This window comes from Balaenoptera acutorostrata, chromosome 1, assembly GCF_949987535.1.
Source record: "Balaenoptera acutorostrata chromosome 1, mBalAcu1.1, whole genome shotgun sequence".
In the NCBI taxonomy this organism is placed as follows: Eukaryota; Metazoa; Chordata; class Mammalia; order Artiodactyla; family Balaenopteridae; genus Balaenoptera; species Balaenoptera acutorostrata.
Window position 1 is genome coordinate 58794407 of NC_080064.1, and position 26928 is coordinate 58821334.

Sequence of the window (26928 nt, forward strand, 5' to 3'; positions counted from 1 at the left end):
TCTATATCTGGAATCCATCATTTCCAACATGAAATAATGGTCAGGTGCCCTTCTATCTGGATTGCACAACCCATGCTTGGGGGAGTAGGGGTTTTTTTGGTTTGAGTAGACTCCTTGAAACAAAACATCACCTGCTGTGTTGGGTTTTGCTGGAGATTGCATAATCCCCTTCCAGATCTAATCAGGCTCTTGTCTCAGGTCGTGTTGTCAAGTTGTTCCCTCCTCTGAGCCCCAAGTAAGAGAGGCTTGTGCCTCTATTACTACCTGTAGGAATGATAGTAAAATACCAACTGAAAAGGCAAAAACATCAGAATGGACATTGTGCTGGGCAGTATCCCGGCCAGCCTTTTTGTAGGGAGGCCTGGGGGTTCCAGAGGAGGGACAAAGTGGCAAAAGGTTCTTTAGGGGCCTTGGGGTTCCTTGGAGGCTCAGATTCAAATAGGCTGAATAATTGTTTTAATGTCTGTCTTCCCCACCAGACTGTGAGAAGTTTGGGGGTAAAGGCCCCATCTTTCTCATCTTTGTCTCTCTACTACTTAACATGATATTGGCCCATAGTAGGTTCTTAGTAAATATTTTTTGGGCAAAATTGAAATATACCTGTTTATTTAAGGCCTTCATATCTACTGAGGCTCTACCTTGAGTTAACTGCACTAGGCAGTTTGGGAGATATAAGAGAAATAAGAGTTGGCTTTTACCTTTGATGAGTTTTCAGTCTAGTTACTGGACTCTGGTAGAAACTGTTTCATTATGTTGGGATCCCAGTGCTTGGCACAAAGCAGGCACTCAGTGTACATTTGTCAATTAACTGTAACTCCATGTATCTGGGCTAGCAGACTGGTTCCTCAAGGTGGGAGTCCCCCACCTCCAAATCTGCCAGCCCAGCGATTCAGTCCTGAAGAATTACTCCTAATGACCCACTGAACTACGATGGTTAGCCAGGAACAAAATCCACTAGGAAAATAAAGCATCAAGTTCCATCTGGGCATTTCAAAAGGAACTGAGGTATTAAAATAAGGTCACAGTTGTCCCAATCAGATCATCTTTTCAAAGGAATTGCAGGCTTGTGAGCCAACAGCGACCACATACACCTTTGTAGTCATCAGAACCAGTGTTCTCAACACTGAAAGCAAAATCAAGTAAACAAGGTTGTGTCGTGGACTTCCTTGACCCAGACTTTCAGGAAGGAGCTGACACACTGCCCAGACTCACGCTCACCCACATAGCTCTGAAGCCAAACAAACTCGAGAAGCTCGTGTTTTCCCAGCTGTGTGATGCACTCGCTTCACCAAGCGACTGGCCAGAAAACAAGGAAAAGAAAAAAAAGTACCTAGTTCAGACCAGGCAAGGAATTGCTTCAGCTGGCCTTTGTTTTTTTATTTTCATGAAGTAGCAAGAAATATAAAGATGGAGGAAGTTAGAGCTATGGCTTTTAGTTACCAAAAAGGAAACAAAGTATTTTTTCTCTTTTAGAGATCTGATCATGTTACTACTCTGCTTAAAAACTTTAGTGACTTTCTACTTTATAATTTTCAATCCCCTTGATATCTCTTCCAGATCTTTTACAACTTGTTTAAAACAACTTTTCTAGCCACATCTGCCCCATTTCCTCCCACTCAAAGCTGTTCTTGAGCTTTGCCAGGCTCCCATTATCTTAAATATTTCATGTGCTTTCTTGCCCACATGCTTTTCTTCATGCTATTCCTTCTGCTTATAGCACCTTTCCTTGCCTTATTCACTAGGGAAACTCCAACTCATATTTTGACTCACCCTAATAGCAGAATTAGCTGCTTTTTCATATGTCTCCCCATAGGACTGCTTTGTGGGTACCTCTTATTGCACTTATTCCTTGTATCATTCATTCATTCATTCATTCATTCATTCAACAACATTCATTGTCTTTGTATTTTGCACCAGATACTCTTCTAGGCACTGGGGATCCAGGTATAAAAGTCCCTAACTAGTGGGGGACTCAGGCAAGTAAATTAATGGTTGCAAGACAGAATTATAAGTTCTTCGGCAAATGTAAGCACAGGGTGCTTTGGGAGATCAGAGGAGGGTCACATACCCGAGTCTGATTGGTGGAAGGGGATCTGCAAGGCTTCCTGGAGGAGGTGGCACCTGAAGAGCTAAAGGACAAGGGGTTTTTGTGTCCAGCTCCTCATTTTTCACAGAGCACTCCTTGAAGAAAGAGATCAATCATAGATCATATTAAATCAGGTCATTTATTCCATACATGTTTGAGTTCTTTGCTAGGAGACAGACAGATGGAGAGAAGTGGATGAGGGAAATATTAGAGGAAACCAGGATGATTCCCAGGTTTCTAGTGTGGGAGAATGGTAGATGGTGAATCAAGGCTGCCGTGTGCAGGTGTACAGGTTGTAGACTCACAATGAGCAAGGCAATGCAGAAGAAGGAGCAAATTCACTGGGGAAAAGTCTTATTCTTCATTCCAAAATAACTAACACTTGATATGTGATGTTGGAGTGGACTGGAAATGAGAGAATTGTTTTGTTGTTGTTTTGATTTCTTAAAAGTAGGTCTTCTGTTCTCTCCTGGGTGGGCTGGAGAGAACTGCCCTGTTCTCTTGGCTCCTTATTTTCAAATGTCAAGAGTCCCTACTGTGAATCAGTCAGGTCTTTCCTACATCTCTCCTGTCTTTAGATCATTATGACACCTCTACCAGAGGAGATGTTAGGACTTTTGGCTTAAATGAAGCTTGACAATTAGTTATGAAACTGAATAATTTATTCATTATAAGTACTAGTTAGTAACCAATAAATTGAGTTATTATTAATATTATTAATAGCATCTCTTATGATTATTAACCAAAAGTTGGCTTTAGTTATTAGAATTGATTCAAGCTACAATTCGATTATCTTACAATGGTTGTGATAATCTGAAGTTTTATTTTCTTCACTTTTATCCCATTTTTCCTTTTATACAGTGGAAGAAGTCTAAGCAGGAATTTTGATCACCAAAGATTCTTTACCAAAACAAATATCCCTTCAAAAAAATATTAATGTATCCTTAATACACCCTGAGTAATTCCCTTCTTCTGAGAGGTTTGACTCTGAAACATCCCCTGGGCTACCATTTGACTTCCTATTTAGACAGAAACATAAATCTTTTAATAAGTGAACTACTTTAAAGTGAAATCTAGGCCTTTCAGTAAAATCAGATCTTCATTGTTCTTGATTGCTATTCTTTGCCTTTTCCATCTCTTTCTAGATCTACTGGGTCCCAACATATGCATCCCATAAAAGTAGACAATACATTCTTCAAAAGACAGCTGGGACAGAGCAGTTAACTCTCATCCCTTGGCACTGCCTATTTTTCCTACTCAGCTCTCACTGACAACATATTTAATTTGCTTTTTGTTATGAATCCTATCCTTTTTTTTTTTTTTGGTATTTTGTCCTCCAAATGTATTTCTCTTTTAAGCTACTTGATTGTAGACTATATCCTTGTCCTCACAATTTAGATGAAATCTTATTAATAGATTAATAACTTTGGATTCCAAACAGCTGTCTTTTGTGATTAAGTGGGAGAGAGAGAGGAGTAAAGTTTAGCTTTGCATTATCTATGTGTAAAGGATGCTGGGTACAGTATAATATGCAAGGCAGTGATTATAATTAGCCTTTTTCAGAAGAATAAATGATTGTAGAAGCACTAGTTCCACAATATCATTCTTAATACTTGGCATTTTTATCTATCCATGAAAGCAGATCCTCTAAGGCAGTGATCTTCAAATTTTTGCCTGTATACTCCTCCAAAATTTTGAAAACTGTATACCCCCATCCATTTTTTTAAATAAACATCTAAAAAGTTTCACGATAAGTTTAAATAGTTGCAAAGGATATGATTTCTGACATATTATAAATATTGCCATTTAAAAATAAAGCTCTTACATTGCTCTCTTAAATATTTTCCAAGGAATTCTAAATACCACAGCAATTTGACACCAGCTACAAGAATTTGATATCCACCACCATCTAGTTTAAAAGTACATGAACAAGCTTTTCTTTAATACACATGGTCACCATTTTTCTCCTTTCCACTTTTCCCACAGAATTTTTTTTTTAATTTTTATTCATTCATTTATTTATTTTTTGGCTGCATTGGGTCTTGGTTGCTGCACGTGGGCTTTCTCTAGTTGCTGTGCGTGGGCTTTCTCTAGTTGCAGGGAACGGGGGCTACTCTTCGTTGAGGTTCGCGGGCTTCTCACTGCGGTGGCTTCTCTTGTTGCACAGCATGGGCTCTAGGTGCGTGGGCTTCAGTAGTTGTGGCACGCGGGCTCAGTAGTTGTGGTGCACGGGCTTAGTTGCTTCGTGGCATGTCAGATCTTCCCGGGCCAGGCCTCGAACCCGTGTCCCCTGCATTGGCAGGCAGATTCTTAACCACTGCACCACCAGGGAAATCCCTCCCACAGAATTTTATTCTAAAATAATGTTTAAATGTTTAAAGGCCTTTACTGGTCACTCTATCATACTTCTGTACCTACACACACACACGCAAATGTAAGTCGAGGGCTGCAAAGTGTTGTAAAAGTTTTTCTTCTGGACTTAGTTATCATTAGCACAGAATTAGTCAAAACAACAGACAAATATTACAATTCATTATGATGCAAAATTATTAAACGTAAAATTAAATTTTTATTGGAATTGCATTCATTAATAAGCTGAGTATCGCTTTTTCTCAATTGTTTTTTGTATCCATGGGTGAGTTATTTATTGCTAGAATGAGACAGGGTGCAGCATCCATTCTATTCCTATTTATTATTTTTACAGATATAGGCATTGAGAAACTGTGTTCACATAAATAAGTAGGTGAGAATAGATTTAATAGCATTGCCACTCACGTCTGCACTATTCCAAAGATATAAGACGAAGATCACATGGTCATTCATCATTAAGAAAAGATTTTAATGATTTATCAGCTGACAATTCAATTAGAGTGTCCTTCAATTCTGTTGAAAGCAAAGAATTGGGAACCACAAGGCTTGCAAAAGGATGACCTGGCCATTAGAATCCAGTTAAACAGCAATATTCGGAATCGTCTCTTTGTGGCACAGAGCTTTCTACAACTTTAGTGCATTGCATCAGGGTAATTTCTGGTCGGGCGGGAGATGCACCTTTCTTTTGTAAGGTGGGAAGATGGACGTGATGAAAAGACAGGAGGGAGAGAGGAACCCTAATGAGGAGTCTTTAGACATATTAATTTTTGCAAAGAGTACTTATGGTAGTTGAGGATCTGAACCTGATTCTCTAAAATAATTTTTTTTACACATATCCTTTGGAAAGCCCTCAGATAGTACACCGGCTTGAAATCACTGTTAAAATATCTCTGCCAGGTACCACCATTTGTTCACTTGACAGTAGAGAGTTTTCTTTTCTCAGAACACCTATTAATATCTGGAAGAGCCAATGTTTCTTGGAATACTCCCTGGGAAATGATACCTTAGAGGTTCATTTAATAAATCCTAATTGGCTCCCCAATTAGATAATAAAATCTAAATCTGTGACTGGAAGTTGTGATAGATGCAGGAGAACAGTGATGATGATGATGATAGCTACTGATATTGTGTTTGCTTCACATAGCAGAAACCCCACCAAACACTGGTGAATACCAGTGAGGAGGTATTTGTCTCACACAACAATAAATTTCTGGGCAGGTAGCCATGGACTAAAATAGAAGCTCCACGATGTCCTCAAGTACCCAGTGCTTTCTGTCTTGCCACCCCATCATCCTTTGCTTATGATTCTTGTCTTGTTACCTCATGACTGCAAGATGGCTGCTCTACCTCCACTCTCACAGTTGAGTTCCAGGCAAGAAGGTGGGGGAGAGGGGTGGAGAGAAGAGTAAGGACTTGATGCTTGGAAGCCCTGCCTTTTTATTTGGAAAAGTCAAGGACTTCTACCTACATCCCATTGGCCCTAACTGGGTTTTATGGCCACCCCTAGCTACAGAAGAGCTGGGAGTTTGAGTATTGTCCCTCTTCTACCCTCTCTAGTAGAGGAAGGCAGAAGATGTTTGAGAAGAGATTTTGAGCAAACCAACGTACTGGATCTGTCATATCCTCCTATTCTGAGCCAGACACTTTACATACAATAATGTCTGTTGTAACAATTCTATGACATAGGTTTTATCCCCATTTCTCAGATAGGGAAACTGAACCTTACTGAAGCTAAAGTAACTGTCCCAGGTACCATAACTAACTGGTGACAAAACTGGGATTGGAACCAGTTCTAATACCAGAGTCTTTGCTTTTTACCTCCAACCACTACACAGACTGCGGCTGTTTTGCTGTGCTTCCTGATACATTCCATCCACCTCACAGGGCTAGACTTGAACATTCTGCGGGTGCGGAGACTCCCAAAGCCTGTGCCAAGTGCAGAGGAGTGAGGTGGGATGACAGGATAGGTCGGAAAGACTCGCTCGGATCGTCTCTCCCCCCTGCCCCAATTCTTCTGACCTCGGTAAAAATGGGTCAAAGAGGGAAGAGCAGGAGAAGGAAGCAGCTGCACGAAGCCCGGAGGCAGGGCACTAACGTTCCTTTTCTGACTCTGACCCTGGCTTTTAAGGTCATCTTGACTTTGCAGACCTCAGGCTCTTCACCTTGCTGTTTAATGTGTATCTGTGATAACTGACAGGTGGCCAGACTGCAGGGCTGGGGTTTCGTGGGAAATGGGCATGACCGTCCCGTCAGCAGGTTCCGCGTGCTCTGAAGGCAAATCCCTCCGCAGGCTCGCTGCGCAGGGAAGGGCGTGGCTTAGAGTCCAGTTAGTTCTCAGCCTTGTCACTGGACTCGCTACCTGCCCCCTCCCTCCACCTTCGCTCTCCCCGCCTCCTCCCCCCCGCCCCCCCCCCCCGACTCACTTTCATCTCAGTGACTCTGGATTGTTGTGACGTACACAGCCAGAGCTGATGAAGCACAAAAGCTCCAGAAACTCCGCCCCATGGCTCGGACTTCCAAAAATGTGCAGAATTGAACTGCTTCTCATCGGCGCTACCATCCTGGCCCCAGCCACCATCCGTCTCCCGCTTGGGTGACTAGCACGGCCTTCTATCTGGTTTTCTGGAAGCCTCCCTGCCCTACAGCCTATTCTCCAAAGAGCAGCCGGAGGAGTCACGTTAAAGCTTCACGCTCTTTTGCTCCAATCCTATAAGTGGCTTCCTTTCCCCTCAGAGTCAAAGTTTTGACAAATGGCCTCTAAGGCCCTACCCAATCCGTACACTGTTCCTCTCCTCCTTCGGCCCCCTCCTTACCCATCGGACCTCACTTCCTACTACTGCTCTCTCCTCCCCAAGACATCTTCCTGCCTTAGGGCCACTGTACAGACTGTTCCCTCTGCTGAGGCCACTCTTCTCCCAGATATGCAAATGGCTCCCTCACCTCCTTTAAGGCTTTGCTCAAATGCCACCTTCTCAATGAAACCTACCATGAATACCCTCTTTAAAAATGCTCCCCCCCAACCCAGACATTGCCCATCCACCTTACCCTGCTTTCCTTCTCCCATGGAACTTAACCACCTTCTTATATAGTATATAACTTATATATTTATTATGTCTATAGGCTGTCTCCTCACAAGGGGCAGAAATGATAGTGCTCACCAGTTATTCCATTTGCTCCTCCAGATTTCTTGCCTGTGTGGCATTAGGTGAGGCCATGTGACGAGTCCTGAAGGAAAGTGTGGTGGGTATTTCCTGCTGTACTGACCAGCCACTGGCAGGTTCCCGTCTCTCCTCTGTTCCTCTGCCATAGCAACCAAGGAACCTCAGACTGAGTTGGTGAAGCCTTCTGGGCCCCTGAGTCACTGCCTGGAGGACAGTTGCCCTGGAGAATCACAGTGGACTTTGTGTGAAGGAGAAATAAATGAAGCATTGCTTGGTTAAGCCACTGATGCTTTGCAGACCCTTCTGACTAATACATCTTGTTAAGATATAAGGTCCAGGAGAGCAAGATTTTGGTCTGTTTTGTTGTCTGATGTATTCTCAGCACTTGGATCAGGCCTGGCCAATCGTAGCCCCTCAGCAAATTTGTTGAAAGAACGAATAGACTCCTGGACCCCAGATCAGCATCCCTGACCCAGCCCAGTTTCTAACTTCCTCTGGAGCGTAGCTAATTCCCAGGCTCTAAGCTTGAGTGCTCCTGACAAGCAGGGACGGGATCACAGTCATTCTTGTATTGTCCTCAGTTACTTGCACGAGGCTTCGTAAATGCTAACCAACGAATAGCAATAACTGAGTGCTAGAGCAGACTCTTCCTGTGATCCTCAGGTGTGAAGGTCACAGTCGGAAAAGAAAAATGGCCGGTTCTAGCCCGTGTGCTCCCCCAGTCTTAAGAGTGCATCATTTTTTGTCTGATCTCCCTCATCTCCTCACTCTCTGACCTAAAATCTGTTCCCAGCTCCTTGTTGTCCTCATCCTGCGTGAGGGCAATCCCCGTGACTCTGCAGGTTGCACTGTTCCTTCCGGTTTCATACCTCCTGTGCATGCCTCAGCCCACTGTTCTCTGGCCTCCGATGCCACACTTGTACTAAACTTCCTCTTGCTGATGGCACCCACCACCTCCTGAGTCCCAGACCTGGTGGGGTTTCTAAGGGCCTGTGATGAATTAGAGCCCTTCAGACCAGTCCCCTTGCTGCCCCTTTGGCTCCCGCGGAACCACACTTTGCACACTTCCTTCTACCTCCCTAACCTTTCTTGCTCTGACTTGGGCTCCTCTTCTCTGCCTTCCCCTGACGTGTTCCCCAGGCTGCCGTCCTCAGCTTATTGCTCTTGGCACTCAGCTCACTTTCCCTGGTTTCAACCACCACCTGCGCACTGATGATTCCCAAATCTTTATCTCCAGCCCCCGCCTCTCTTCTTCTTCTTCTCCTCTTCTTTTAAAAATTTATTTATTTGGCTGCATTGGGTCTCCGTTGCTGCACACGGGCTTTCTCTAATTGCAGCGAGTGGAAGCTACTCTTCATTGCCGTGCACGGGCTTCTCATTGCAGTGGCTTCTCCTGTTGCAGAGCATGGGCTCTAGGCTCGTGGGCTTCAGTAGTTGTGGCACACAGGCTTAGCTGCTCCACGGCGTGTGGGATCTTCCTGGACCAGGGCTCGAACCCGTGTCCCCTGCGTTGGCAGGCAGATTCTTAACCACTGCGCCACCAGAGAAGTGGTTAGATGATTTATGCATCTGCCCACTGGACAGTCCCACCTAGATGTCTCATGAATTGGATGCCTCTTGTGCATCATCTTACAGACCCTTGGTCTCACCTCCAAGTCCAGAAGCAGCTCTGGCAGGCAGTTCTGCCCTGGCTTTGATTTAGTTCACATAGTAACTTACCTCAGCAAGTAGCTTACACCTTGCTTCCTGCCTTGGAGCTTCTCTGATGCCCCTGGACACCTATTCATTCATCCCAGCTACCTGTGGAAGTGCCTGACCTTTACACATGTGCAACTCAGATATGGGGGCAGAGGGAGGGCATAACATTCCATGGAGAAGCCCTGGACCAATGAGGTACAAGAACCAGTGGATAATGCTTCTCCCTTTTGTCTCTTTGGTGGCCAATCCTGAGATGTAGTGTAAGTTCCCCAGGAGGCCCTGGGAGGATCCAGTGCTAGTGTCCCATGGAGGGGCCAACACAATACACATCCTTGATTGACTTTCCATGCTGTCTTATATTAGCCTCCCTGGTCTCTCACTCCTGTTCCCTGGGATCACTTCTGAAATAAACGACCAGCACATAAATCTGTGTGCCAGGCCTTGCTTTGGAGGAATCCAGGCTCAAATATCCTTTGGGCATCTTTATCTCAAACTGTCTAAATCAGAACTCTTAGTCTTCTCCCCCGGTGCCATGTGTCTTCCTCCCTCATCCCACTCAGCCATCAAAGCTGCATACTGGAGACTCACCCCGACTCCACCCTTTCTGTCCTCAGTCTGCCCCTCCATTGCTCCCCTACGACCATCATCTCCCCTAAGCTGCCACCCCCGTCAGTCCTCCCCACCTCTCCTCCAACCCTCTCAAAACCATCCTTCGCCCAACCGCCAGCACGAAATACCTCAAGCACAGATCTTGCCACAGCATTTGATTCCTCAAACCGCACCAGCGTTTCCATAGGTAAACTAAAATCCAAGCACCCTAACCTGGACAGGGCCCTTCTGGGATCTGCTGCTTGTCTGCCTCTCCAGCATCCTGTCTGAACTGCTTCTGCTTTCTAGCACGGTCCCCAGTTGTACACTCACCAGAAAGAAAAGAGTCATCCTGAAGAGGGTGTTCGTTTGTCCCCATGGGGAGCATCCCAACAGCCCAGCCGCTGTGCAGACAAAGTTAGCAGAGCTATTTTCTAGAACCAACGATCACAGGGTCTTTCTAGGCTCAGAGCTTCACAGTATACAGATCACGGGACACGGCGTGCACGGAGACAGTGTGAGGACCAGAGGGAGCACAGCAGTGGCATCAGAACACCAGGGTTCCAGGGCTGCTCCTCGTTAGCTGTGTGACTCTCAAGTTTCTGCATTCACAAGGCAGGAAGATACAATCTAATTGCCACAGGGTGTGCAAAGTGCATATAATAGTAACAGAGGTGATGATGGCTAACATTTACTGACCTCTACCACATGAGGAAATTGAAGTAGAAGAAGGCACCTTGTGAGCAGGTCTTGGCTCTGCTACCAATTTAGCAATGCTCTCTGAGTAAGTCATTTCCTGTGTCTTGACCTCAGTCTCACCCTGGAAACAATGGGGTTGAACTACTTCAGGACTTTTGGACTGGGCAGTTTCTAACATCCTTTACAGCTATTAAATTCTGAGTTTATGAAGCAAACATGCTGAGCTTATTGCTTGTCCCAAAGTGGGCTGAGCATCCGTCTCTCTTTCGCTCTGACGTGCCTGCCGGCGCACACACGGTGCGTTGAAGGTGACCTCACCAGCCTTTATATCAGCCTACTTCCCCTGGGTACCAGGGAGAAAGGGACCAATTGTGTCCCAGGCCAGACAGTTACAGATGCTGCATCTCTTGCACATTTTTTTTGTCCAGCTCAGTAACAATGAGGATAATTCTGTCCAAAATGCAATCAAGTTTTTTTGCTGTGAATTGTGCTTTCAAATCCATGGAATTTACTGTCACATCACTGCCAAGTTGGACAGATTCCTATCAGAGCCAGCTCAAGTTCAGGTCAAGCCCAAGGCTGGTTATTTCTTGCCCGATGGCCCATCTTCTCCCTTCTCACACATCGTGACCTCCACACATCTCCCTGAGGGCCTGAGGCTGACAGTGGTACTCTGCCCTCCTCTCAGTGGTACCTGTGCTGTAATTGGAGGGTTTGTTTTACTTTGTCAGTTTGTTTCCGCCCATCTTTTAACACCTTATTATTATTTTCCAGTTTGAAGTGAAACTGTGATGGAGTAGACGTGTTCTGGATATTTTCTCCTTTCACTTATTACTAGAAGTTGTACCCTGCCCCTCATTTTGGATTAATATCTTTTCATAGCTGTTCATATTAGCATGATTTTCAGTAACCCACTGCTTCCTACATAATTGAGGCAGTCGGAATAACAAGTCCCAAAGCGGACGTGAATTGAAAGACACTTTTTTGGCCATGGTGAGGGTAGTGAAAATGCCTCCACACCAAAGAAGTTGTGAAGCCAGGCAGAAGGATTGCTCTTTTTTTGTCCCCAAAGCTGGGGGTTCCTGGAAGGGAGGTTCTGGGTACATTTTCCTCAGTGGGAGAGCTGAGGGCAGAGAATCTAGGAGAATACTTGGCCTTCCTCTATTCCTTGACACCTCATTCCTTTAGCATCTAATCGGCTATTAATTACCTGGCTGTTGATAGTGTGAGGGGAGGAGATGGGATTGAGAAAGGGGACTTTCCCTCATGATTCCCATGTTTAAATGAGCACTAACAGGTTATACTAAAAAGCACTTTATTCATTGATTCCACAAGTAATTGTTGAGTGTCTACTATGTTCGTGCCAGGCTCTGTACTAGACCCTGGAGATATAATGTGAAGCAGACATAATCTTTGCTCTACAGGGCAGTCCCCGTCTAGCACATTAGATATGCCAGCTGGTTGTGGACAATGTCAAGTCAGGTCTGTAGGATCTGGCCCACTTGGATCCCTTATTTTCAGCATTATTATGGGTGTAATTAAATAATTATTCAAGAAATTATTTGTTAGTGTTAGTCTTTCCTTTTAGTGAAAGCATCCCATAAAGACAAGGATCCTGTTACCACAGTAATCTCTAACACAATACCTAGCCCATTAGTAAATGCTCTCAAAACATTTGGGAAAGAAGAAAGGGAGGGGAGGAGAAGGTAGGGTGAAAAAGAAAGAATAAGAGAATGAGAGGAGAGAGAGGAGAGGAGAGGAGGAAGGTAGATTAGTGTCCTGGAAGGTGGGTGAAGTGACATGATGAAGAAACTCAGGGCCTGTGGAGGGAAGCTCGTGTTGAGAAAGAAAGGAAGTGGTTGAAAGTGAGAGGAGTTCAAGGTGGCCAGAGCCAAGCTGTACAGGAAGGGGGGAAGTTTCATTTGGGAAAATTCTGTGGCAGAATGTCTGGAAGCTGCTGTGCTGGAGGCTGGGAACTGGCCACAGCTGTGCTCCTGTGTTCCAAGCTGAGAGGCACCTTGAGTGCAGGGAGCCAGGCCTCTGGCCTGGAGCGGGCATGACTGTGACCCCAGACCTGTGGTTGAAGCTGTGCCAAGTGGGGCTCAGGACTCAGGACTCTGGACTCAGGCTGACCTGATTCACTCCCACTGCTGCCAAGAAGCCAGGGTTAGGTTCCGCTACAGGGCTGTTTGGGTGAGGGGGTGGAGCCAGGGGGGCGGGGCCAGCCCCTTCTGTTAGAGGCAGTCCTGACCGCCTTCATAAAGATGCGTTTAATCTTGGCCAATTGCTCCTCATGAACCATTGTTCTAGTTTACTGTTTCTCATCCTGAGCAATAATAGCACTATAATTATATTTTTCTCTCTGTTTCATCACTTAGATGCCTTCTATTTCAAGTTGAACTTTGGCCTTACTGATTAAAAACCATGCTTCCCAAACAAACATTGGGATGAACGGTCTGAAAATCACAAGTGCACTTATAGGGAGAGCTCTGGAAAAGATAGACAGCATTTGTGGAGTGTATAATGTGTGCCAGGCCTTGTGCTAAGAGCTTTCATTGCATTATTTCATTTAATCTTTGCAATAGCCCTACAAAGCAGGTACTATTGTGGTCCCCCATTGATGGGGAAGGAAACAGGTCCAGCTAGCTGAAGTCACTTCAGTCTGTCAACCACAGGTGGTGGAAACAGGCCCCACATGCAAGGCTGACTCTGGGTCAGGCCTGGACACTCCAGCCCAAGGCAGGCCAAGGTGAGGCAGGCACTCCGCCATGGCCATGACCTACAATTTTAGGTAAAACGTGGACAGACGGTTTCTACCTTGATAGTTAAATCTATTTTTAAGGCTTCCTTTTTTATTTTTGACAAGTGACCTTCATTCTTCATTTACCCTACTGATACACAGTTTTACTTATTTAAGTTTAAAAATGAATTTTAGGGGCTTCCCTCGTGGCGCAGTAGTTAAGAACCTGCCTGCCAATGCAGGGGACACGGGTTCAAGCCCTGGTCTGGGAAGATCCCACATGCCGTGGAGCAACTAAGCCTGTGTGCCACAACTACTGAGCCCACATGCCACAACTACTGAAGCCTGCCCGCCTAGACCCGGTGCTCTGCAGCAAGAGAAGCCACCGCAATGAGAAGCCCGTGCACCGCAACAAAGAGTAACCCCCGCTCTCCACAACTAGAGAAAGCCTGCATGCAGCAACGAAGACCCAACACAGCCAAAAATAAAATAAATAAAATAAATAAATTTATTAAAAAAATAAATAAAAGTGATTGCCTATTTAAAAAAATAAAAGATGAAAATGAATTTTAAAAAGAAAAACATTCAGTGAGTAATAGTGGGTATATGGAGAAGGAAAGAAGAGTGAAGATGGACCCGGGGGACAATCTGTGGAATCCAGTGTCTGCCCTCAAGGCTTGGTTTTGATCTTTGCCGCTGGACTCTGTGACTCAGTTTGTTGGCCGACACTCATGGGACATGTAGCTGGGGCTTGTGGCAGCCCACTGGGACTTTCCTAATCTCTCTTGCCTCTGTGGGTCTGTCTGGTCTCTGGGTTCTGGCCACACCCCCTCTCGACAGGGTAAACACCAGGAATTAGGTAAAAGGTGGTTTGGCAAAGGTCAGAAAAGGAAATGTCTTCAACTGCAATTAGCTCAGGACACATAAGGCCTTGCTGAGAAGGGACACCAAAGAGGAAGATCTCCACGGCCCTCAGCACGGGACCTGGGACCATCTGGAGAGGCAACTGGGTCACTGCACACATGCAAGAAGGGTCTTGGGAGAGAAAGTGTTGGTGGTTTACCAGAAGGCTGCAATCTCAGAGAGTTCCTGCTGTGTCACAGCAAAGGTGACCTACTTAAGGCATTGCGGACTGATGACTCTGACCTTTACACTTTCCTTGGGCACAAGGCCTCATCCTTACTAGGCACTCAGTAAATTCATTGTGGGCTCACTCCCCTTGCCACTTCACTTGGAAACCCTTTTACAAGGAAGAGGACATTCCACTTAGAGGACCACAAATAGGGTTGATTGGGTGCCCAGCTCTGTTCCTCCACAGCCAAAAACTGGATTAGCAGCTGTCTGCTTCCCAGTGATTGCTAGAAGTTTCTTTCACATGATCCAGTTCATCCATGGCCACTCCCCAGTTAAATGGATAATCAGGTCTCAGACCTGCAAGACTAATCAGTTCTTGGAAGAGAAATTATAAACCCATCTTTTGATGTGTCCGTGCCCCGCTCCACCACCCCCAGCCATGCTCTCCAAATAGCTGACTAGGTCAAAACACTGCTTTTGTGTAGTCCACTCAAGAGCAATGATCATCTCATGTTAAATATTATTAAGCTGTGGTACTTAACAATAGGCCAATAATGCCAGGTCACTTAGTTTACTAATTTGAGAGTAGTGTACCCCCAGTGTTTATTTTCAAGGTAAAAAGATAAAGGTCTGAGCAAATATTTTTAAGCAGATAATTCCTGCTGCTATAATATTAACAGTACTATGCTTAAGGATGAGGGCTTTACAGTCACACTCCTTTGAGTTTGAATTTCTGCTCTGCCAATGTGCTGTGGCAATTTGGGATAGTTACTTAACCTCTCTGAGCCTCTATTTCTTCATCTGCACCTGAGAATGCTGAGTTTCTCGTGTTTCATGGAGCAGTGATTCCTCCAGGTGCACTCTGGTAATGAGCTTCTGGGGATGCCTGACAGGGGAGGCAGGTATCTCATGCAAAGCTGGGAGGAGGAACCACACTGCGGGTGGGCTTCAGAGACTGGAATTGGATGCCAAGGCAGGAATGTGTGGATCTTCTCTCTAGTGCCCATCATTCACATGGCTCAGCTGTTATTCAAGAGTTGGCTTCTTGAATCTGCTTCTCTTCCCTCTATGAACCAGTTTTTCCAGCTTCTGCTTCTCTGTACCTTTGACTTACTTATGCCCTCAACTTACTCAGGCCCATCATGGCCTCACTGGCCTTTCATCTTTCAACTTCAGTTTCTGCAATTAACTGATTTGCTTTATACATCCCAACTTGAAATGTCTAAAAGCAAGAATCTATTTGGACAAGGCTTTTTGTGTTATGATACCCTAAAAACTGCTGGCTGGCCATTGGATTTGCTGCTGTTGGGTCCTGGGCTCACCCCTGATCCAATCAGAAATGAGTGTGTGTGTGTGTGTGTGTGTGTTTGAGGATAATCACATCAGATGAATCAAAGACACTGAGGGCATCCCCCATTCAATGAAAGTTGTAGGCAGGGAGTTTCCCTTACAAAGGGTGACAGGCATGGTGATTAACATGTGTGGTAAAAAAAAAAAAAAAAGCTCATAAGGTTGTTGTGAGGATCAAATGAGATAAAACTTGTAGAGGACCTAGCACAGAACTAGGGCACAGACCAAATGCTCAAAAAATGGTAGCCATTATTATATGATTCTTATTGTTATGATTATTATAATCTATTACACTAGCAGTACAGACTTGGTTCCAAAGGTACAGGGTAATTTGCAGGCCTCTAATAGAAAATGCACCTGGGGATTAGTTTTCTTAACTATATTTAGATCAATGTTGCTAAAGGGCAAGAAGGGAAGTGGGACCCCTCTATGCACAACATCAAGGAATAAAAAACTCCTCGAGCAAACATTACAAAATATCTCTTAAAACCACAAATATGGTCCCATAAGCCTAGCTAAATTCTTTTACTGACTTCCCATTTTTCTTAAGGATAAATATTCTTTTTTTTTTTTTTTAATTTTTTAAATCTTTGGCTGCATTGGGTCTTCGTTGCTGCGCACAGGCCTTCTCTAGTTGCGGCGAGCGGGGGCTACTCTTTGTTGCGGTGTGCGGGCTTCTCATTCCGGTGGCTTCTCTTGTGGCGGAGCACGGGCTCTAGGCCCGCGGGCTTCAGTAGTTGTGGCTCGTGGGCTCTAGAGCGCAGGCTCAGTAGTTGTGGTGCACGGGCTTAGGTGCTCCCCGGCATGTGGGATCTTCCCGGACCAGGGCTCGAACCCGTGTTCCCTGCACTGGCAGGCAGACTCTTAACCACTGCGCCAGCAGGGAAGTCCCTTAGGATAAACATTCTTTATTAGGCCTTATACGGTCTGCACCTCCTCCTGCCAGCACGCGTGCACGCGCGCACACACACACACGCGCGCGCGCACACACACACACACACAACTTCCCAGCTTCGGCCAGTGCAGTGAACATTCCACCATGGGTGCTGCAGCCGCCCTGGCCTACTCCCAGGGCCCCACCACATATACCTGATCACATTTCACACAGAGCGTTGTGACACGCTCTTCTTCCTCTCCCTTCCCCAGTCCTTATCCTAGTTAGTTTCCACTCCCCTTTTGGCTCTCTGTTCAAATATCAGGAGAGCTTTCCCCAGGACAGGATCTTTTGTGATATGCATTCACAGAACCAAATGTTTTTTTCTTCGGTTCATTGCTTCACTAAAGGGACTCTGTGGTTCATACCTGCTTCTCCCACTGGACCATTAACTCACAAGGGTGGACTGCACCTGTTATTGCTCATCTTTCTGTCTCCCAAAGCCTATGGTGCCTAGAATATGCAGGCACTCAGTGAAGATCTGTTGAACAAATGAGTCCAATGTTATCAATGCAACTAAATTGTTGCCTTTCTCAGAAGTTATGACAATACTGGAAGGTAAAAATAATGCAATATTAAGCCCTTCTTTTTAGTTTAAAGCACACATGCAGAGCTCACCAAAATTGACTCTGTTCTTTGCCCAAAGGAAATAACAACACACTTTTAAAAACTGTTATTATCCAGGCCACATTCATTGACCAGAATTCAATAAATTTAGAGATTAACAAACAGGGAGCAAAAAAAAAAAAAAAAAAAAAAACCCGCTATACTCCTGAAATATAAAAACACACTTCTAAAGATCTCTTGGTTTAAAGAGGAAGTAAACTGCTTGGAACTGGACCACAATGAAAACACACATCAAAACCAATGGGATATGGCAAAGCAAGTTTCAGAAGAAAACGCTAGCCCTACATTTATTTATTAGAACATAAAAAAAGATTGAAAAGAAAAACAAAATGAAGCCAAAGTAAGTGGTAAGAAATGAGTTAATGAATATAGAAGAAGAAAAAAATGAAATGGAGAAAACTCAGCAAACTTGATCAATAAAGCCACAGGTTTGCTTTTTTAAGGTTAAAAATTATTTGGCTAGAATGATTGATAAAAAAGAGAAAATACTTGATAGGTAATATCAGCCATGAAAAGGTATGAAATGTACACATATAGAGGGTACTTTTTAAAGGGAACATTTATGAACAACTTATACCAATGAATATGAGACCCACATGAAATGGATGATTTTCTAGGAAAATATAAGTAACCAAAATTTATTCAAGAAGAAGTCGAAACATTAAACCAGTAACCATGGAAGAAATTGAACTATTAAAAATGTACCTTCTGGGACTTCCCTGGTGGTCCAGTGGTTAAGAATCCATCTTCCAATGCAGGGGACGCGGGTTCGATCGCTGGTCAGGGAACTAAGATCCCACATGCCACGGGGCAACTAAGCCTGCGTGCTGCAACTACTGAGCCCACACTCTGGAGCCCACGCACTACAACTAGAGAGAAGCCCACACACTGCAACTAGAGAAGCCTGCGCCACAACAAAGGATCCCTCATGCCACAACGAAGATCCCTCATGCCGCAACTAAGACCCAACACAGCCAAATAAGTAAATAAATAAATATATATTTTAAAAATGTACCTTCTTCCAGCCCCTGCAAAGGACATCAGGCTCAAAAATCTTATGGGCAAGTTCTTTTCCTTGGCTCTTCCATTTGTCCAGGAAGCCTCAATATCCATATGGGATCAGTTTAGGGAGGAAACCAGGAGGAGGGAAAGAGTGTCTAAGAGACATGGTACCCCATCTAAAAGGAACTGTTTAAATGATCATATTAGACTACTCTTCAATTCAGATCCACTCTTGAGTGAATCTTTCCTCCCACTCACCAATGGATACGATTTGGTGAGGAACACCAAATCAGCATGGAAATGACATGTTTCTTTGAAGATCTGAGTTATGAAGTGAGTGCATTTTGTGCTACCCTCTGCTTTTTATTTTTCTTTCATGAAAGTACATAGTGAAATCTCAGAGTTCAAAGAGAGAAAGGCATTAAGATTTTCCAAGAAGCAAAATGCTGATTTCATAAAAATTGCAGAAGCTGTTGCATTTTGAAAGTGGGCCCCAAAAATATTGATGACCTTTCACTCCAAGAGCCACACCGCAAGAGGGAAGTGGGGAGCAGGCATGGAGACTGGAAAACCCTGAGGATTCCCAGGGAGGTCTGACTTGTGCCAGGGAGGATAGAGGTTTTTATGTTGGCTCCAGTCCTCTTTGTGGTGATGATTAGTACGGTGTTGATCTTATTAAAGAAAGAGAAGTGAATTTCAGAATGACCCTGAACAACTTCCACCCTGATTGGAATAAAATAGCAATAATAATAATAATGATTGGAGTCATGATTAGTGTACATCTTGCATGCATTATCACATTGAATCTTCACTATGATCTTATAATGATAGCATCTATTAGTATCTTCAGTTTTACAGATGGGGAAACAGAGACTTAGAGATGGGTTTTTTGCCAATATGGCCACCAATTCCTCCCCTCCCAGGACACACTTGGCCCTCCTCCCACCAAGTGTTATCGTCTATTTCCCCTCCCCTTGAGTCTCGGCTGGCTCATGGCTATCGCCATGGCTAGAATACACTGGAGGTGATACTGGGCTGATTCTGGCCCATGTTCTAAGACAGCTGGCAATGTGTGTCGTTGTTCTCTTGGAAGCCAGTTGCCATGGAAAGAAGTCTAACTGCCCTGTTGAGAGAGAAAGGCCTCATAGAAAAAGGGGCCAGTTTTTATGAGAAGCTATGAAGAAAGAATGGCCCAGCCAAGCGCCCAGCGATTCTAGCCACCCCAGCTGAGGTGCCAGACATCTGAGTGAGGCCCTCTTGGTCACGTGAACCCAAGCCAAGCTCGTTGATGAATGCAGCCATGTGAGTGATCCTAGCGGACACCATGTGTTGTACAAGAATTGACCAATTTGACCCACAGAATTGAAATGAATAATAAAATGGTTAGTTTCAAGCCACTAAGTCTTAAGAGTGTTTTGTTACACAGCAATAAATATCTGAAACAAGAGTTTATCATGTTGTCCAAGGTCATGTAACTTATAAGTAAGTGGGAAGGCCAGAACTTGAGGCCAGGTCTTTCTCACTCCTTTGTCTGAGGTTTTAAAGGCTGAATGATACTAAAAGAAGGAGCAACATGACCAAAGTTTATAAATCATTAAGGATATGGAAATTATTAGCAGAGGTCTACTCAATCATAGTACATGAGAGCTGACAGAAGAATGACGAAGAGAAGAAGGAACACATTAAGAATGGAAATGAGCTTCTAGAAGTTAGCAAAAAAGCTTTTTTAATGGTAAGTTGTTTTTGAAGTACAGTTGATTCACAATATTATATTAGTTTCAGGTGCACAACAGAGTGATTCAATATTTTTAGAGATTATACTCCATTTAAAGTTATTATAAAATATCGGCTATATTCCCTGCACTGTATAATATATCCTTGCAGCTTATTTATTTTATACATAGAACTTTGTACCTCTTAATCCCCTACCCCTATCTTGCCCCTCCCCCCTCCATCTCCTCACTGGTAACCACTAGTTTGTTCTTTGTATCTGTGAGTCCATCAAATAGTTATTGAGTATCTACAAAGCTTGTGGCAATTTTTTAGTTGCTCCGGGTGGTTTGGATGTGAATGCACTTGATCGCAGGATGATATCAACCTAATCTCAGAGAAGAAACATGAATAAAAATGACACTAGAAAATGTAAAATGATGCAGCCACTAACAAAACTAAACAGTTTGCCATTCCATGAAAAATTTTAAATGGAATTTTAAAATTTAAAATACCATACCAGCAATCTCTACTTCAAGCAAAAGAATTGCTCAAACAGATATTTGCACACCCATGTTCATAGCAGCATTATTCACAAGAGCCAAAAAGTGGAGGCAACCCAGGTGTCCATCAAAGGATGAATGGATAAACAAAATGTGCTATATACATTCAGTAGAATATTGCTCAGCCTTAAGAAGGAGGGAGATTCTGACACACGCTCTGTAACATGGGTGGACCTGGAGGACATTATGCTAAGTGCAATAAGTCAGTCACAGAAGGACAAATACTCTATGATTCTGCTTATATATGGTACCTACAGTAGTCAAATTCATAGAGACAGGAAGTAGAATGGTGGTTGTCAGGGGCTGGGGAGAGAAGGGGGTAGGAAGTTATTTATTTATTTATTTTATGGGCCCAGAGTTGTAGTTTGGGAAGATGAAAAAAGTTCTGGAGATGGATGATGGTGATTGTTGTAAAACAATGTGAATGTACTTAATGCCTCAGACTGTATACTTAAAAAAAGATTACAGTGGTAAATTTTATTTTATGTACATTTTACCACAATGATAAAAGAAGTGAATTATTCATTATTAAAAAATTAACACTGTACAAGGCAGAGAGTAGTGAGAGGAATAAATCCAGGCAGAGGCGGATGAAACCAGTGGTGAGGGCTCATTATGCGTGGCACTGGATGAGGTTCCTCACATTCTTTGTATCATCCAGTCTTCTCAGTAGCCTAGGGAGGTAATTGGTATTACACCATGTGATAGCAAGAAGTAAATTTATGAAGTTAATTGCCATAGGATGTGTCATAAACACAATTTGTCACAATGTTACAAATTGATTCAAAAGTTTTAATAGGGCTTCCCTGGTGGTGCAGTGGTTGAGAGTCTGCCTGCTGGTGCAGGGGACATGGGTTCGAGCCCTGGTCTGGGAAGATCCCACATGCCGCGGAGCAACTAGGCCCGTGAGCCACAACTACTGAGCCAGCGCATCTGGAGCCTGTGGTCCGCAACAAGAGAGGCCACGATAGTGAGAGGCTTGCGCACCGCGATGAAGAGTGGCCCCCGCTTGCCGCAACTAGAGAAAGCCCTCGCACAGAAACGAAGACCCAACACAGCCAAAAATAAATAAATAAATAAATAGATAATAAAAATAAAGGAATTCCTTTAAAAAAAAAAAGTTTTAATAGAGATAAGCATGCCAGATCCAGAATGAATATTTAAGAAAATGTAGAAATGTTAGAGGGATAGTATTTTTTTTATATTTAAAAATTAATTCCATAGAGGAAAATAATGTTACTACACCAAATTTCTTTTAAAAGTTTATTTTTTTCTCATTACAAAAATAATAAACAATTATGTAGACTAGTTTAAAAATATAGAGTGTAAAGAAGAAAATAAAATCCATGCATAATCTCACCCCCAGGGATACCCTGTTAATTTCAGAATATATCCTTCCAGTCTTTTATTTTTCCCTGCATTTATAGATCTTCCTCCAAACTGAAAACATTTACCATGTATATTTTAATATCCTGAGTTTTAAATCTTAGTATATAAGGGAAACATTTTCTCACATCACTAAATATTCTTTAAAACTTGATCTGTAATGACTTGTCATGATATAGATAGGCCCAAATTTTATCAAACCTCTCTTATTCAACATTTAGAGGGTTTGCATTTTTTTCTCCTTTAAATAACAGTGTAATATCCACCCATGTATATAAATCTTGACCATGTATCTAATTATTTCATTAGAACAGATTTCTAGAAGTACACCAAATGTCTTAATGTCACTGTCAGAGACAAAAAATTCATTCAGAGAGATTCTGGTTTTGAATCAGGATGGAGAGTATACTGTTTTATGTAAAGATGAATCTTTGGATTATGCTCTTACAAATTATCTGTGCCTCTGATAGTTCACATAAATTTATACACAATTTATTTATAGTTCAGCTAAATAAGTAATTTATGTATAGTTCCGACCAGTAAATCCGTACGTGTTATTTTATCTCAGCAACTCACATTGCCTGGCACATAGCAGGTATTCAATAAATATCTGTTGAATGAATGTCTACTGAAGGAAATCTTTCATAACTAAAGATACTTCCAGCATGAACATGAGGACGTAAAACTGGAAATGTGGAATTACAGTGCTCTCACTTCAGTGTATGATTCACAGGCCCAGGTGGCTTTGTGCATGTTTTGCGGGAGAAGCGCCGTTCTGTAACGACTGCAGTCTGGGAGAATGGTCTGGACTCTGAGGAGCTGGAGCCAATCATCTGGCGCAGAGTCTGAGAAAGCCCTGCTCTCCTGCCCACGGCAGTGCTGAGCTTCTCTGGCGAGCAGTGTGGATGGCCGAAGTTCTTGGTCTTCTCCGGTTGTGTGCACACAGCCTATGTTACTCCTGCCTGTTTTGTGTCACCAGAGCCCTGGGGATGGCAAGCAATCTGCCCAGAAGTATAAGACCATCCTTTTACTGAAAGAAGTTTCAGAATGAGAAGGTACCTTGAGATGACTGGCGATCTCAGAAAAATAGCCAGAAACGGCACAATATGAAACAAAAGGGTTCTCCGAGATTTGGCGTCCTAGACCACTGACTTCTCTCCATCAGAGAGGACTCCATTTCCCATAAGCTGTTGCCTCTACAGGACCTCAACACAGATGCTCCTCCCTGTCCTCAGAGTTTGCAAAGCTCAGTCCCACGAGGAAAGTTTCTGTCCTACAGGTGGCCATGAGAATGTGAGGCGCAAGCACAGAGTGGGATAAAGGAGGCTATAGTGAGTGGTAGAAAGAAAGAGGGAGTGGGGATCCAGGGAACCCGAGACTCCATTCTGAGTCTGTCTGAGTGACCTTGGTCAAGTCACTGAACTCATGTATTCACTCGGGGAACATTCGAATGCTCCCTGTGTCCTAGAGCAGCACTGTCGAAGAGAAATCTAAAGGAAGTCACACATGTAATTTAAAATTTTCTAGCTGTGACTATAGGAAAGTGAAAAGAAGAGGTGACATTAATGTCAACATATTTTACTTAACCCAGTATGTTCAAAATATTACCATTGTATTGGGCAATCGATATAAAAATTATTTGTGATATTTTTTCATCCTTTTTTCCCTATTAAGTCTTCAAAATCTGGTATATGTCTTATATTAGGGCACCTCTCAATTCAGATGCTACGTTCTCATTGGAAGTAGTCAATCTATATCTAGATTTCATAAAATTTGCAGCTGGAAAAGTAGATTCACATTCCTGAATTGTTCCAAGCATACTTAAAACATTTCCAGTAACTGAATTCAGTTTTAAATTTAAATTAATTAGAGTCTAATATAATTAAACATTCAGTTCCTCCATCTCATTTCAAACTAGCCATGTTTCAAATGTGTAGCTAGTGGCTACTGTATTGGACTACAGAGTTCTGGAGTTCAGGGTGCAGACTTGTTTGACATTGAATCCTGTCCTCTAGATTTCAATCCAGTAGGGAATTCAGGCAAAAAAACCCCTAACAATTACAGTATGAGAAGCCCTGCTATCTAAAGCAGTTGGGTCTAGAGACTGGCTGGTTCCATTGTAGCCAGTCTAGTAAAGGAGGGAGTTGTGAGAGTGTTACCTAACTTTAACATTTCTTAAATTTAAAACATATGAAAGTACATTCATTCAGCAATTTTATGGGGTATGGTCAAGAGGTTTTCTCTCAATAAGGGTTTGCTGCTTGGAGTTTTGAGTTACCACCCCTCTTGTATAAGTCAGATCTATCGTGCAAGGACAATAATTTTCGACAAGTGGGAAAAAATTCAGAGTTGTGAATGAAGGCCAAGGTCAAAGGCTGGCTGTAGCAAAGCAAGAAGCTGGCCGCAGCCACTGGAGCAGACACTTGGGCAGAGACCCTTAATGCTGCTGAATGACTGTCTGTTTATACACCATCTTCACTCCCTTCTCTGCCAAAGAGAACTCTGGGTCTATTCAGAAAGTGAGTAGAGATCTCTTAATCTCATGGAAGACGGGCATCTACCCCAGACCAAGGAGATGAATCATGAGTGGCTTAAGTCTTTGCCAGTAATTGGTTACAGAGGTAGGCATATGGTTCAGTTCTGGCCAAGGAGATTTCAGGGAAAATCTGCTGAAGAGCTTCTATCAAAGACTTTTTTCTTGGAAAGATGAAGCCTCAGGAGGAGAACAACCTTGGCCCTTGCCCCTTTCTTCACGCTCGGAATGAAGTTCTGTGGGAGTCACAGCTGTCATCGTGTGACCATAGGGAAATTAGCCTGAGGACATGCAAAACAATTTCACTGAGGATGGCAGAGTAAGAAAAAAAAAACCTTGGGCCCCTCGGGGTATATGTGGGCAGCTATAGCAACTGTGGACCTCTTGTTTTGTGTGATCATTAAACATCTTTATTATTGAAGCCACTGTTAATCAAGCATCCTGTTATTGGAAGCTGAACACATTCTAAACATATATTCTTGTTCTCCAGGTCACAGAACGTGCTTTCCAGGTGTGTACCATGGTGAAGATACCATACAGCCTCTGAAACACACACGCCCGACCGATCACCCCAACAACCAGATAGCAGGTGTTTGCCATTGAGTCTTCTTCTCCTTCTCTTATTCTAGGTCTTGGAAGATAGTAAAGATGTCCTTTGTTGATTTTAACCTGAGACAGCTCTTCTATAGTTTGTCATATATCATGAGAACTCAGTAAATCATCACTAAGCATAAGGATTCCGCTTTTCCTTTATCATTTTACCTATTCATCAAGGTCCCTTGAGGCTCACCTTCTCCAGGAAACCTCTGTGATTCCATCCAACCCCCAGGGATGCTCCCTTATGAGGACTTATAGTACTTATTCAATAGATAATTATATTCTCTTGCAGCACCTTTTTTTTTAATCTTAAATTTATATGTGTCTAGCTATCTTAAGGGCATGCACTAGGTGTTATACTTCTTTGTATCTCTCATAGCATCTAGTACCAGGTAGGCACTTGGCTGGTGTTCAGAAAAAAATCTGTAAAATAGGTCAGTGAAAGAACAAAAGAGCAAAGCCAGGTATCCTCACTTTGTTGATCATGGAGTGGTACAGTAATTACCTTAAATAGTGTAAGCCGGTTGTGAATTGATGGTCTAGATGGTTATTATTACATTTTACACAGATCTGATTCTTATACAGATTCTTACATTTAACTCAGATACTTGACTTAATATTTATCCCTATTTCTTAAGGCCTTTGCCAATTTTGTATTCATGATATTCTTAACTTTTGACTGATGCTCTGATTTTTTCCACTATATTTCTTTTACTCATATTGCAAAGAACTTATTCTAAACCTCTTCCCACTCCTTTCTTGAAACTCTCTCCTCTCACATTTCTGCCACCCAGGGCATCCTTCAAATATTCCTTTTGGGGACTTCCCTGGTGGCACATTGGTTAAGAATCCCCCTGCCAACGCAGGGGACACAGGTTCAATCCCTGGTCCAGGAAGATCCCACATGCCGCGGAGCAACTAAGCCCGTGCGCCACAACTACTGAGCCCGTGCACCACAACTACTGAGCCTGTGCTCTAGAGCCCACGTGCCACAACTACTGAAGCCCGCACACTCTAGGGCCTGTGTGCCACAACTACTGAGCCTGCGTGCCACAACTACTGAAGCCCGTGCACCTAGAGCCCGTGCTCCACAACAAGAGAAGCCACCACAATAAGAAGCCTGTGCACCACAACGAAGAGTAGCCCCCGCTCACCACAACTAGAGAAAGCCCGTGTGCAGCAACAAAGACCCAACACAGCCAAAAAAATAATAAATTAAATAAATAAATAAATTTTTAAAAATTATTAAAAAAAAATTTTCCATGTGAACTGTGTTCCACCACCCCGTCCACCTCCCAAACTTGACAGCCTCTGAAGGCCTGGACAGAGAGGGAAAGCCCGACTATAACACCTGGTGTTAGGTCAAAATGGGACCAAAATTAGTGTGGGATGTTCTGCCTGAAGAATCAAGAATTGAAACAGCCTAAATCCCCAGGGCGTGCTGACGGTACAAACACAGGAAGCCAAGGGCCAGTGCTAGTTTCTAGAGGCAAACAGAAAGGTCAAATTTCAGCAGCTCTGCTGAAGCTGGAAAGAAGTAGAAGCAAGCTAGAAATGGAGCAAAGAGGGTCCTGGGCATTTCAAAGAGAGCCTGGAGGGGCCTCATTTCCCATTATCAATCAGAAGCTTCATGCTACACACAGAAGAATGAGGGGACACTTGCTTTTCATCTTTTTCCTTTCCCAGCCTCACATCTTTTAGAGGTAACTTTGTCTGGCTAGTCTATTTATTAAACAATGTTTATTCCCTCCATACCCTCTGATGACTGGGTTGGACCAGAGTCGGCAGGCCACTTGCCAGGTTGCCTGCA

General features: G+C 43.4%; 1 long non-coding RNA gene across 2 annotated transcripts in view; it reads left to right on the forward strand.

Annotated features, from left to right (window-relative positions):
• The window catches only part of LOC114236107 (uncharacterized), a 98057-nt gene extending 72799 nt beyond the window's left edge, over nucleotides 1–25258 (forward strand). For both annotated transcript variants that reach the window (XR_009007078.1, XR_003622130.2), the window contains one exon: nucleotides 25012–25258. This is a non-coding gene — a long non-coding RNA (uncharacterized LOC114236107). The remainder of the gene's footprint in view (nucleotides 1–25011) is intronic.
• Nucleotides 25259–26928: the final 1670 nt, after the last annotated feature.